Source organism: Urocampus carinirostris, chromosome 13 (assembly GCF_059441175.1).
Source record: "Urocampus carinirostris isolate Australia breed hairy pipefish chromosome 13, RoL_Ucar_1.0, whole genome shotgun sequence".
Lineage (NCBI taxonomy): Eukaryota > Metazoa > Chordata > Actinopteri > Syngnathiformes > Syngnathidae > Urocampus > Urocampus carinirostris.
In genome coordinates, this window is record NC_142361.1 from 39252936 (window position 1) to 39263595 (window position 10660).

A 10660-nucleotide genomic window follows, 5' to 3' on the forward strand; every position below is an offset into this window, starting at 1 on the left:
AGTCAGATACGCTTTTGTTGTTTTGGTCTCGCGGTTCGAGTTCTTGTCCGCACGCCGATCTCGGCGAACGAGATCTCGCTGCTTCGAGATGACGTCATTGTTGTGGTGCTTGTCGTCAAGTGAAAGAAGTATGTCTCCAATAAAACAGTTAGTATTAGGTGAATATCAACACAAAATTGGTCATTTCTGGAGTGTCAATAATAAGTCGAAACGTGATGCAGAAAGTGATAACAACAGCAATAATTCCGATACGAAAAAACGGTGAAGAAAATTTTTGGTAGAACGTGGAGGGAAGGAAAACACGTGTGTTGAAGCGGATCATTCGACGAAAGAAAATAAACAAAAGAATACTCCGAGCAAGGACTTTTCTGCCAAAATGGACTCAATTAGATTCCTGGTTACGCTAAGAGGAGGATAATAATGGATTGGACCTTGAGAAGGCATTACAACTGTGGCGGGGAACAGCAAACCACGAAGAATATATGAACTGAAAAATCTGAAGTGATAACTGCTTTGCATTACCAATTAACTGTGATGATTAAAACTGCATGAATAAATATACTAATATTTCAGCAATATTATTTGTATAATGTACAATATAAACAATATAAATATATACAGTGTTCTGGTTTGCCCGCGTCCCTGCGACGCATCATTTTTGCTGGGGACGCAACGTTTTTGACACCAAATTGTCATTATTACAAGATTACTTTTTTTTAAACAAAGATTTACCGCACTCCAAACTTTTCGTCGTTGTTGTTTTGGTCTCGCGCCGATCTCGGCGGTTGTCGAGTGAAAGGAAGTATGGCTCCGTAAAAACAGTTGGTATTAGGTGCAAATCAACAAAAAAATTTTAATTTCTTCAGTGTCGGTAATAATTCGAAACATAACACAGAAAGTGGTAACAACGGCAATAATTCCGGCATCAAAAAAACGCGAAGAAATTCTTCAGAAGACCGCGAAGGCAAGGAAAAGACATGTGTTGAAGCGAACAATTCGACGAAAGAAAATAAACAAAAGAATACTCCGAGCAAGAAAAGGACTTTTCTGCCAAAATTGACTCAATTCTATTCCTGGTGACGCCAAGAGGAGGATGATAATGGATTGGACTTTGAGAAGGCATTACAACTGTGGCGGGACAGCAAACCACGAAGAATATATGAACTGAAAAATCTGAAGCGATAACTGCTTTGTATTACCAATTAACTGTGATGATTAAAACTGAATGAAAATATAGATTAATATAATTATTTCAGCAATATTATTTTGTATAATGTACAATATTGTTGTGAACTGAAAAATCTTGAAGTGATAACTGATTTGTATTACCAATAAACTGTGATGATTAAAACAGAATGAATATATAGATTTATATGATATATTTGTCGCCGATTTACAATTTCAACCTGGATAAGACTAAATTTTGGGGAGCCATAGATCTCTGATGGGACCCATAGATTTTTGAGCATGCGAGTCCCCGGGACCCATCACTTCTCAGAGGTCAAATGAACACTGCAAGTCGCTGTATTTTCCCGCAAAACAAAGTGCACCAGATTATAAAGTGCATCCCCCAAAATTCCGCCAGGAATGTTTTTTAAATTTGAACAAGTGAATAGTTGGACATTGTTTTATCTGGTCTTGTAAATTGTTCCAAAGTTCGACTCCACACACAGACACACACATACTTTTCCTGGTGGTTCTCACCTTTGGGATTAGGAGTAGCTTTCAAGACGACTTTCAGTTTTGTCCATTCTTTATGGCACCATGAGTGAAAATAATAACAATGACATACAATTGAATGGTTTTTCAGATGTCAGTTGTATCAGTGGTGGTCTAGTATTTCGTTGCCAGTGCTCTCACCGCTGGGACCCAGGTTTAAGTCTTGTTGCATACACCCTTCCATTATCTGCACGGCTTATCCTTAGTCCAGGGGTGCTGGAGCCCATCCCGGCCATTTTCAGGCAGTGGGCACCCTGAACTAGTTACCAGTCACATGGAAACATACAACCATGTACACACTTGATCATACCGAGGGACCATTCGGACTCACCAACTAACCTTCCAGTCATGTTTTTGGAATGTGGGACCAAACCTGCTCAAAGGAAACCCATGCAAACTCCACACAAGGAGGCTGGATTTGAACCTGAGACCCTTGGGGCTGAAGGGCTTACTTTTCAGCCGCTGTGCCACCCTATTGCATGCAATGTTTTGCAAATTTGGTGAGTCATTTGTTTTTTTGATTGATCAATCATTGCACAAATGTGGTAGTATACTGTCAATCCTTGTGTAGTAACACTCACATATAAATAATGAATGCATTTTGAATCTTATCCACCATGTTTTGCTGTTTATAATGCACACTTAGCAATTACTGGCAATTTGGGGTTTTTAGGTGCTCCTTATAGATGGATAGATAGATAGATAGATATAGATAAATGGACAGAGAGAGAGAGACAGAGAGAGAGACAGAGCGAGAGACAGAGCGAGAGACAGAGAGAGAGACAGAGAGAGAGACAGAGCGACAGAGACGGACAGAGACGGACAGAGACGGACAGAGACGGACAGAGACTGACAGAGACTGACAGAGACTGACAGAGACTGACAGAGACTGACAGAGACTGACAGAGACTGACAGAGACGGACAGAGACTGACAGAGACTGACAGAGACTGACAGAGACTGACAGAGACTGACAGAGACTGACAGAGACTGACAGAGACGGACAGAGACGGACAGAGACGGAGAGAGACGGAGAGAGACAGGGACAGAGACGGAGAGAGACAGGGACAGAGACGGAGAGAGACAGGGACAGAGACAGACAGACAGATATATATATATATATATATATATATATAAATAGAAACTTTATTCATCCCCGTAGGGAAATTCACACTTCCAGCAGTATCCTTGTGTTGAAAGCTAAATTAATAAAATAAAATAAATAGAATTCAGAAATACCCAATATAACGTGTTGTTATGGAGTATCTAAATAGTGCTACGTAAAATACACACTGTCATAAAAATAGGGTAATATGCAAATGTGGGGGTGGGGTTTAATGTGGGCTTTTATTCCCCGGGGTGGAGTTCAAGAGCCTCATGGCATGAGGAAGAAATGATAGTTATAGTCTGGAAAATACAGTACAGTGGGACCCCGCTACTTCGTGGTTTCACGTTCGCGGGTTCAGAGCTTCGCGGGTCCAAACAATAATAATAATATATATATGTATTTTTTAATTCTTTTTTTTTATTATATATATATATTTTTACGAAATTTGGAAGGGGCGTCGCTGCTTCGCAGATTTTCACTTTTCACGGGTTGTTTTGGTCCCCATTAACCGGGTCTAAAAAAAAAAAAATTATAAAACAAAATAATAAAAATATATATATATATATATATATATATATATATATATATATATATATATATATATTTTTTTTTTTTTTTTTTTTTTTTTTTTTTTCAAGCATTTTTGAAAAGGCGTCGCTACTTGGCAGATTTTCACTTTTCGCGTGTTGTTTTAGTCCCCATTAACCGGGTCTAAAAAATAATAATAATAAAACTAAATAATAATTAAAAAAAAAACGTTGTTTTTTTTAAGCATTTTTGAAGGGGCGTCGCTACTTCGCGGATTTTCACTTTTCGCGGGTGGTTTTGGTCCCCATTAACCGCGATAACCGAGGGATTACCGTAATTTGTTTAATGTTCTCAGAAATACTATTTAGAACCAACTATTTTGATCCTAAATTCAGTTTATTTAAACGTATATACGTTCAAGATTACATGTATAGTTAAGGCAAAAGCGCGTTAACGCAACATTCACTCTGACACATTGATAGTACGCAGTAGTGCAGAGATAATGAATTTAAACCAATTAAGGTTGACGCACGCACAAAGACGACAAATACACTACTTGCCTGAATAAACACGTCTCCACAAGATTATTTTTATTTTTAAAAATCGTTATTTGCAACCTTTGAAGTCCCCAATCTTAAAATGCGTCCATGCGTATTCGCGTCAGCGTGCAGGGGGGGAAACGCGCACGGCAATGCATAACCAGAATAAACCCTTGATTATTAAAATAATACGCCAATTATATCATGCTAATATCAGATGAATGATAAAAACCTACCTGACTCGGACGATTACCGCACATATCTCATCTCGTACTCGATGCCCGCCATGGAAGAGATCTCCGCTGCTCTGCGTCCTCGAAGTGAAGACAGTTCAATTTCAAGAATTAGATAGAGAATCTTCGTATCCTGAGCTCACGCGTAAAGGCAACAGAATATTTGGTTGTGTCCAGTCAGCACTTTCCCTTTCTCACCAAGGGCTGGTTTGCGCTTCTGCGCAATGACGCACGCGCCGTGGGCGAGCCGAAGGATGTGGAATATCCCAAACGCGCGATCTTGAAATATGGCATCAAGACAAAACTGACACCGAATGTCCTTGCTGCGGATTGGAGAGAGTCAAGAAAATAATCCAATGGAGGAGTCTGAGCGTTCACACAAAGTCGGTGAGCAACGCTTGAAACAACAGTGAGCAACGGCAATCCCAAGTGTGGCAAGATAATTCATTATCAAACATGTCCACAACTTGACATCAAGTTACATTTTGCGGAGTTTCCGGCAATGCAAAATTATTTTTCACTTTTGAATGAATTGACTCATGTACAATTGCAAACGTCGTTTGTTCTTACAATTCTTTCACAAGTTATCCATTTCTCTTTACCTCCTGATATATTTTGTCGCATAATATTAACATTTTTGGGGGCTTATTGAGTCGGTTGTAAGATACAGAACTGTACTTCATCACATTTTTTAGTGGAAGTACAATGTTGGCAACAAGATTCACTTGATATCATTGGAAATTATTTGAATGCAACACAATTTTGTCTTCTTTTTTCCGTGTTTTTTTCTACTTTTGTTTTTAATTCCTGTTACTTTTTTCTTTTTGTTTTCTATTTACTTTTTTCCTACATTTCTTTTTTTCTTTTTTTCTGTCTTTTTTCTAAATGTTTCCTTCTTTTTTTCTCTTCCTTTTGTTTCTTTTTTTCTCAGCTTTTCACTGCTTTTTCATTTTGGTATTTTTTTATTTTTTGTTCTATTCCCCCCTTCCTTTAAGTCATTTTGTGCATAATTTTACGTCATATTTGGTCATGTTGGGATTAAAGAAGCAAAAAAAACATGAAGAGCCGTTTGGGACCCGAAAGAGCCGGTTCTTGTTAGTGAGCCGTGCCGAAGAAGCCGGTTCTCGACAAACTCTACTAACTTTACTCAACTTTGTTCTACTTCGACTCGACTTCAGAATACCGCATTTAGAACACAACGTCAGGGGAACGCGTGTATTTTTACCTTCATGCACTGTAACTTTGACTTAAGTTGCTTCTTAATTAGTAATTTTGAGCTCTCATTTTTGTGCGCTGGCTAGATTTTCTTGTGCGCTGAGAATGTGCGAGCAGTGCGCAGTTTAGAGGGAACACTGGTGTCAAATAGCACGTGTGAAGGGACGAATAAATAAACGCATATTAGTTCTACGCAGTCTCAATGCTTCCCAGTTGTTAAATGAAATATGATTGTGGCGGGAGATGTACATCGGTACCCAACGTGCACACTGTGTCATCTATTTTGGTTCTTTGAAGAAATCAAGTGACGATAATCCTGTCAGCACACATTTAACGCATGGAAGCAGCACCTGCAGGCTATTATGCTTTCTAATCGTCCATGGTGAGAACCGTCTGCTGGAGGAAGGAAAATCAGCAAAATAAGACTCGTGGGGGGTTTTTCCCTCACTGTTTTTTATTTTGTTCTTATATAATGCACCAACAGTTCACCCAAAGGGGGCATGAGGTCACCCGTATACTGTATACTTTTCCATCGTTATCTCGCATGTACTTGAACTGCATACTTGCATTAAAGCAGTGTCTGAAACTCAGGGCAATAGGTTAGCGGACATCAGGGCAGACAACTCTGAAAAGTTGCCTGCCCAGAAACACAATAAGACGTGTGAAGTCTATATATATATTTTGTGTATTTCTCTGAACATTTCCCTAATATTCACTGTCTATATATCTTTTGCTGTTTTAGTCTCATGTCTACCCAATGATGTGTCAGTTTAAAGTCCACCAAATAAAACCGGCTGCAGAGAGGAGGAGGAGAAGGACGATTGTGGAGCCGAGAACACATCCGCTTTGTTTCTCTCCGATTCTCCCCCGCTGCTTTCGACCTTTTCTGTCCCTGACCTCGTCTATTCTCCTTTCCTGGCTTTCGACTCGTTTCTGATCCCGACCACGTTTTTGCTCTCCTGCCCCGGCGACTGACCCGTTTTTTTTTGTGTTTCCGACACGCCATCGCTCGCCACAGATGTCCCACTTCCGCGTTCAGAGGGACCTGCTTCCCGTGTCCAGCGATCACGGGATCGTGGGTGCAACCATTCCCTTTTTTCTCATAAAACTGAGAAAAACGTAACCCAAGTGGGTCCTGTTTCCGTTCTGGTCCTGACCATCGGGTCAATGATTTAATTTCACCCAACTTCCTAACTTGGATTTTGTTCAGGACGAAAAACATTTAACAGTTAAGTGTTTTATAAATTGCTTTGTCTTTAAATCAAATTGACAAAAGATCTGGTGTATTTCTCAAAATTGGACTCCACAAAAGTACTTTTGTTATCGAAAAACCCAAAACATTTTGATCGTTCTGTTAAAATCAACGCCAAATGTTTCATCGTTTTGCACAAAACTACAAAATAACCTGCTTACTTTGAAGAAAACCATAATAATTGAGTAACTGTTTGAAAAAAATTTGTCATTATTACCGATGTGCTTCACCTCTGCCCGCTCCTTTGGCGCCAACTGCCTCGGACTCTGATTGGCTCCCTGTCCCTATTCAAACCCATTCCTATCTGCCCCCTTTTGTCAGTCCGTCTGCGAACCTGAGTTAACACTAGGCAAGCCTTTTTTTCGACCCTGACTCCCACCTGTTTTTTGCTCCTGTCTGTCCCCCTGGCTCCGCCCCTTTTTTGATCTTGACCACGTCTACTCTCCCGTCCCGGCTTTCGATGGGTCCTTTCCTGTTTCCCGCTCCGCTCCGTGACATAAGGATTGACAGTTCTTGTTAGCGTAGCATTTCCAGGCTAAATCTGACCAAATAACATTGGCATAACATTTCAAAATTGTACCCAAGACCGTCGTACGATTTCCATAATCCGTGGCCGTTTTTTCAAAACAAGGCAACAATGACAATTCCAAAGCCAAAGCCAGCGGAACTGTCAATCGGAAATGCCGCACAAGGATCTGCAGTAACAAAAACTCCATTCCACCGATGCCTTGGAGCAGGAATTAGCTGTAGCCGTAGCCATTTCAGATTATCGAGTAACATAATCTTCTGCACCACCAGCGAGGAGTTCCGTCGTTTCGTCATTTCCTTTTTTGTTGATGTTTATTTATTCCCGATTCCTGTAAATGCAATGTTTCATCAGCCTGCTCTTACGTTTTGCCCAAGGACAAAATTCTATATTCTCTTACGTTTCATCCCTTCTGCAAATTAGCTGTGGAACATACCCAGGGTTGGGTAGGGTTACTTTAACTTGATTACTTTTTAATTACTTTTGGATTACTCCAATGCCAAATATGCTAATAAAAGACAAAAGAAAGTGTTTTCTATTAATCGTTTCCTGTTTCTTTCACCTCCGGAGTACCTTTTGTTGATTCCCTATTCCCCATAAACCTCTCAGTTTATAAGGCGCACATAAAGGACGACATTCTATATTCTCTTACATTTCATCCCTTCTGCAAATTAGCTGTGGAACATACCCAGGGTTGGGTAGGGTTACTTTAACTGGATTACTTTCAATTACTTTTGGATTGCTCCAATACCAAATATGCTAATAAAAGACAAAATAAAGTGTTTTCTATTAATCGTTTCCTGTTTCTTTCACCTCCGGAGTACCTTTTGTTGAATCCCTATTCCCCATAAACCTCTCAGTTTAACGCATGTGTCTGCGCTTGCATCCTATCTTGCTAATCATAATATTTCTTTTCTAAATTTTATTTTATCAAATAGAAAAAAATTCTCCGTTCTTTGTATTAAACGAGTAAGACATATTCTTAGTTTGGTTAATACTCATTTCAGGGTTGGGTAGGGTTACTTTAACTTGATTACTTTCAATTATTTTTGGATGACTCCAATACCAAATATGCTAATAAAAGACAAAAAAAACCTAAATATGAATAAAATGATGACTCACAACACGTGGTAAGCTTTCTCTCCTGGCTTTGATCCCTTTGATCTCCGGCAAAACTAAAATAAAATGCGACAGAAACAAAATGAAAATAAATCCAACATCATTTTTGCCTTTCTGTGTATTCCATTACTCCCCAAGCCTGCACAAAATTTACTCATTTTGGGGTACAACCTGCTTCCCTCAGTCAGAGCATTGAAGATGGGTCATGGCAGGGTGTTCAAATACTTATTTTCTTCACTGTATATATATATATATATATATATATATATATATATATATATATATATATGTTGTAATATGTCAGGGTCCACTATGAACCTAATACATTACAAAAACACACATAAACAACTTGACATCTGGCTGTAAAAGTTTCCTTCAGGCAAGCTAATATGTGTATTGCTTAGCATATCTTATTTATTTTTTTACAGGACGAGTAAATACATTTTTGCTCTTTGAGATTGATTATTTTAATCCCAGAAACAGGTTGCCAATAGATCTCTAAGAACCAATCTAGTGTTTAATTTAATTTGACCCCTACTTTTTGTGTGGTTTTGTACAAAGTAGCAAAATTGTAATGATTTTTGGGTGGAAAACAACTGCGCCCAAACACTGGCATATGAAATTGTCATTAATTCATTCATATTGTCATTATTTTTTTCTAAACAAATGGATCGTTTCAGCAACCATAATCCCCAAATGAAGTAGAATTGGACATTTATATACCAGTCTCGTTTTTGTATGGACTGTACTTTCTATTAATCGTTTCCTGTTTCTTTCATCTCCGGAGTACCTTTTGTTGATTCCCTATTCCCCATAAACCTCTCAGTTTAACGCATGTGTCTGCGCTTGCATCCTATCTTGCTAATCATAACATTTCTTTTCTAAATTTTATTTTATCAAATAGAAAAAATTATCCGTTCTTTGTATTAAACGAGTAAGACATATTCCTAGTTTTGTTAATACTCATTTTTCGATGATGAAAAAAATTTGACTTGCCAGCTCGTGTTTTACTTTAATTTTCCAACTTCATGTGTAATTTTACTTGTTATTGGCCAGTTCAGGGGCAATGTCCCCCTGTAATTTTCCACGGATCTGAGCGTTCACACACAGTCGGTGGGCCACGCTTGAAACAACAGTGAGCAACGGGCTTATCTAGTCGGTTGCACTATATGCAACTGTATTTAATCACATTTTTTAGTGGAAGTAGAATGTTGGCAACAAGATTGACTTGGTAAAATAGGAAATTATTTGAATGTAACACAAACTTTTTCTGCTTTTTCCCTGTTTTGTTTTCAATTTTTTTTTAATTCCTTTAAAAAAAATCTCATTGTGTTTATTTTTTTCCTAGCTGTTACTTTTTTCTTTTTGTTCTCTATTTACTTTTTTCTTCTGTTTCTTTATTTTCTTTTTTTCTGAATTTTTCCTTCTTTTTTCTCATCCTTTTGTTTGTTTTTTCTCCGCTTTTCACTACTTTTTCTTTTTTTTTTTTTTTTTATTTCCCCCCTTCCTTTAAGTCATTTTGTGCATAAGTTTACATAACATTTGGTCATGTTGGGATTAAAGAAGCAAAAACAACCCGAAAGAGCCGGTTCCTTTTAGTGAGCCGAGCCGAAGAAGCCGGTTCTCGACAAACTCTACTAACTTTACTCAACTTTGTTGTACTTCGACTCCAAAATACCGCATTTAGAACACAGCGTCAGGGGAACCCGTGTATTTTGACCTTCATGCACTGTAACTTTGACTTAATTGGCTTCTTAATTAGCAATTTTGAGCCCTGATTTTTGCGCGCTGGCTAGATTTTCTTGTGCGCTGAGAATGTGCGAGCAGTGCGCAGCTTAGAGGGAACACTTTTCAGGGGGTCATTTTCTTACTCTAAAGTCAATCATGAGATCTTTTGAATATCATTTTACTTCCACCACTTTGTATGTGTCAGAACCTGGAAGTGGCGGCCATCTGAAGGCCATCCAGCCCTAACTTCTTCCTCCTGTGGATGATGAATGGGTCCCTCCGTCCACAGCCATTAGAATTCTGCTGAGGAACGTCAGCACATGCACCTGAGCCTTCATTCATCTGGGGCTTTTTACCTCAGGTCATCGTGGTAAGTGCATATTTTATTCATGCTTTATGTCGCTCCGATGCCATCATTTACATTTGTGTTAAAGCTGCGAGCTGAAATCAAAGACGCATTTTCACCAATCTTCCCTGTCATTTTCCTTACGGGTCCGAGCGTTCACACAAAGTCGGGGAGCAACGCTTGAAACTGCAGTGAGCAATGGCGATCCCAAGCGTGGCAACTTAGTCATTAGCAAACATGTCCAAAATTTGACATCACGTTACATTTTGCTGAGTTTCCGGCAATGCAAAATTGTTTTTCTCTTTTAAATGAATTGACTCATGTACTATTGCAAAGGTTGTACGGCCT

General features: G+C 38.8%; 1 protein-coding gene and 1 long non-coding RNA gene across 3 annotated transcripts in view; one reads left to right on the forward strand and one right to left on the reverse strand.

Moving 5' to 3' along the window:
- gabrzb (gamma-aminobutyric acid type A receptor subunit zeta, b) overlaps positions 1–4463 on the reverse strand; it is a 123950-nt gene extending 119487 nt beyond the window's left edge. The window contains exon 1 of one of the 2 annotated variants that reach the window (XM_088351295.1): positions 4130–4463. The gene's annotated coding sequence lies outside the window, so the exon portion shown is untranslated. The remainder of the gene's footprint in view (positions 1–4129) is intronic. The other variant, XM_088351294.1, reaches the window with a different exon arrangement.
- The window catches only part of LOC148354517 (uncharacterized), a 106322-nt gene extending 95998 nt beyond the window's left edge, over positions 1–10324 (forward strand). Inside the window, exon 3 of the long non-coding RNA XR_015852458.1 lies at positions 10172–10324. This is a non-coding gene — a long non-coding RNA (uncharacterized LOC148354517). The remainder of the gene's footprint in view (positions 1–10171) is intronic.
- Positions 10325–10660: the final 336 nt, after the last annotated feature.